This window comes from Vulpes vulpes, chromosome 16 (assembly GCF_048418805.1).
Source record: "Vulpes vulpes isolate BD-2025 chromosome 16, VulVul3, whole genome shotgun sequence".
NCBI classification, from domain to species: domain Eukaryota; kingdom Metazoa; phylum Chordata; class Mammalia; order Carnivora; family Canidae; genus Vulpes; species Vulpes vulpes.
The window spans coordinates 68,092,557-68,096,149 of record NC_132795.1 but is presented as its reverse complement, the minus strand read 5'-3'; the positions used below and the strand labels follow the sequence as shown (position 1 = coordinate 68,096,149).

General features: G+C 39.3%; 1 pseudogene; it reads right to left on the bottom strand.

The window, feature by feature from the left end:
- Positions 1–2,283: 2,283 nt before the first annotated feature.
- Positions 2,284–3,299, bottom strand: LOC112915374 (ubiquitin-conjugating enzyme E2 C pseudogene; annotated as a pseudogene).
- Positions 3,300–3,593: the final 294 nt, after the last annotated feature.

The window sequence follows — 3,593 nt, the reverse complement described above, 5'->3', positions numbered from 1 at the left end:
ACCTCACATAATACACAGATATTCATTCAAAATACACCATTGATCTAAATGTAAAAGTTAAATTTATAAAACTTCTAATAGAAATGAGAAACCCTTACTAACTTGAAGAATAAAATGATTTCCAAGATAGAGCTCAAAAAGCATGAATTAAAAAGAATACATTTGATTTTATCAAAATTAATAATTTTTGCTTTTTGAAAGACACCATTGAAAAGGGAAAAGTCAGGCAATGGGATGAGAGAAAATGTGTTTAGCCTACATATTGAACAAAAAATCTGCATCCAGAGTATATAAATAACTCTCATAACTCAATAGTAGAAGGTTAAAAACCACCAGTATTAAAATGGGTGAAAGATTTTACAAAGTAAAATATAGAAATGTCCATTCTATTCCAATGGACACAAGAAAATACCATTAGGAATCAGGGCAATGCAAATTTACAGTGAGATTTCTCTAAATATCTACTGGAATGGCTAAGACTTTTAAAGACCCAAAATACCAAGTAATACATGAATCACTCATATATTACTGATAGGAACATAGAATGGCATAACTATTTTTGGAGAACTATTGGCAAGTGTTTGGAAAATATAAGTAGATACTTTCTATACAGTCCAGTCATTCAACTCTTAGATATTTGTCCAGGAGATATAAAAATGCTTCAATCCATATAAATACTTGCAGGTCAATGTTCATAACAACATAGTCATCACAGCCAAAACCTTGAAATACATTAAAAATGTTTACTAACAAGTGAATGAATAAGCTGAGGTGTACCTTTAGAGTAGAATATTACTTCAAAACAAATAGGAATGGACAACTGTTACACACGATAATAGAGACCAATTCAAAATCATTATATGGGAAAAGGAAAGAAAGCAGAAAAGACTACCTGCCATATAATTCCATTTGTATAAAATCGTAGAAAGTTCAAACTGATCTATTGTGACAAATAGCAGATCAATGATTGTCTTGGGCTTGGGATGGATGGGGTTATGTGATTCTGAGGAGAAAAAGAACATTTTTAGAGATGATGGAAAGATTCTGTATCTTGATTGTGACTATGTTTACGTGGATGCATATTTTTGGTAAAGGTCTTCAAACCATTAATGGATAAACTTCTGCAGGCTATAAGTCATACGTCAATAAAATTAATTAAATAAAGCTTTATTTTTATTTTTTTAAGATTTTATTTTTTTTTTGAAATAGAGAGAGAAAGAAAGAGAGAGAGCAAGTGGGGCAGGGGGGAGGGGCAGAGGGAGAGAGGAAAGCAGACATCCCCCTGATCGGGGAAACAGACACAGGGCTCAATCCCAGGACCCCAAGATCATGACCATAGCTTAACTGACTGAGCCAACCAGGCGCCCTTAAATAAAACTTTAAAACCTGGAGTCCAAACTTTTCTCAGAGAGAAAAATGAAAGAAGCCACGTGAATGTAAAGATAGCACCAGAAGGAAATATGAAAACACTGTATTATTATTATTATGGAATATACTTCCCTCCAAAATAAACCAGGCTCGTACAGTGTGTGAGGTCCTGTGCTCTTCACTGTGATGGAACAAGACTCAGACGGAAGGTCGGAAAGCACTTTCTGGAAACTCAACATCAGTGATTTCCATGACTCACAATCCAGTCCTTTCTCTTACATCCTTATTCCAACTAGAGAGGTAGAAACAAATAATGGAAATACAAGAGAGCCCTCTGTAACTGTTTAAGAGTTGGAGGCAGAGCTACATGGAAATCCGGAGGAGAAATTATTTCCCAACTGAACCAGATCAGAAAATCTGCCACAGAAGAGCAAACACTAACTACAGCTCTTGGGGACAGTCGAGGACCAGGTAGCTTGAGGGACAACAGCCAGACAAGGAAACCATGAAAGTTATCAGAGGGAGGGAAGGGAAACCAAAAAAACTGTTGGAAAGTAGAAGGTAAGTGGAAGACGAATATTCTAGAAAGGCAGCAGCCCAGCTTCTTTGTGCTTCATCTGTGCCAGTATCTTATTGGGTTATTTATTTGTAAAGTTCAATACATCCCAGACGTGCATTAACAATGCCATTTTCAATTTAAAGTGGGTGCATGGGCTCTGAATAGTTATTCTGATACGCTCAACTGGGAAGTCTGCCATTGGTAAAATGAGACTTCACACATACATTGTCCCTTGGCTAACTCCATTATAGACAGAAGAATGCCTACTCATCAATTAGTCAGACCGGTTCACTGAGGCAGAGAGCGGCCACACAGTGATGATATGGATCAGTTTTACAAAGGGCTTTCAAAGAGCATTAGGCCCACAAAAATCCTGTGGTCCACCAAACTCGGAATAATCCGATCAGCCCTCCAGCATGCCCCCAGGACTCACAGCCCTCCATGCACTTGGCAGCTCCCATTCTGTTCCTGTTCACCTCTGCAGTGCTTCCAAGTTTGGTCGGGCACCTCCCACACGCACACCAGATGTCTTCGCTTCCTGCTCCACAGAAAAATGAAGGTCAGTAGTCCTGAAGTTACTAAATAAACTTGCCCACTCTACCTCAAAATTCTTTTTTTATGACAGGTCTCTCTTCCCTTGCCAAGGTTAATTTGCCCGTTCCTTTTTTTTTTTTTTTTCCCCGACTGCCTTTTTCTGAATATTAACTATTTTCTCTCTTTCAAACTTTTCCCTTTCCGTTTAAGATTTTTCATGAACTCATGCTGCCTTAAAAAAAAAAAAAAAACCTAATGTATTATTTAATATATTCTTCACAAGGGCTCAAACAGAGACTTAATTTAAAAAACAGAAACAAAACAAAAATGACACCACAGCTTCAGATACAGAGTCCTAGACAGAAATGAAGAGAAGGACAGACCATGTAGGGAGAAAATAAAAAGACAACACAAGGAGAGTTGGCTGGAGACCTGCTTTGAGTAGGTTTCTGGCAGGTAATTCTTAAAGGCTGTGGGGTTTTTCCAGAGCTCAGCAGCATGTGTGTTCAAAAGACTATCAATGTCGGGTTCTCCTAGCAGGCTCTGGATGGACAGCAGGATGGTCCTGACATCATACAGGGCAGACCATTTGTCCTTCAGGGTGTCCAGGCAGATGTTACCCTGGGTGTCCACACAGGGGTGGTAGTAGGGTGTGAGGAACTTCACTGTGGGTGTGTTGTAGGGGTAGCCACTGGGGAACTCCAAGGAGAGCTTATACCTCAGGTCTTTATATACTGTGTCAGCTGCTCCGTGGATGGTCCCCACCCATTTGAAAAGGTTGTCTGATTCAGGGAAGGCAGAAATTCCTTTGTCACCAGACATCATGAGGGTCATCAGCTCCTGCTGAAACTTTAAAAGTAAAAGCAAGAGGAGAACAATCTTTCCTCAAGTTAGTATTTTATTCAAGTGTTTTAAAATATAGTAGATTATTAGAAAATTTGAGGTATACTGAGGTCAAGATACCAGGAGATTATTGCTATTCAGAAATAAGTTTACTAGTCACAGTCCCTCCAAAGGAGGGGAACACACTAACCTAAGAGGCCGGGGGCCACAGAGCATAGCACCTGGGTTGGTCATGCATGTGTGGTGTCAGAGGAGCAGGGGCAGGAGGACTAAGGGCAAGCCTTTGTAG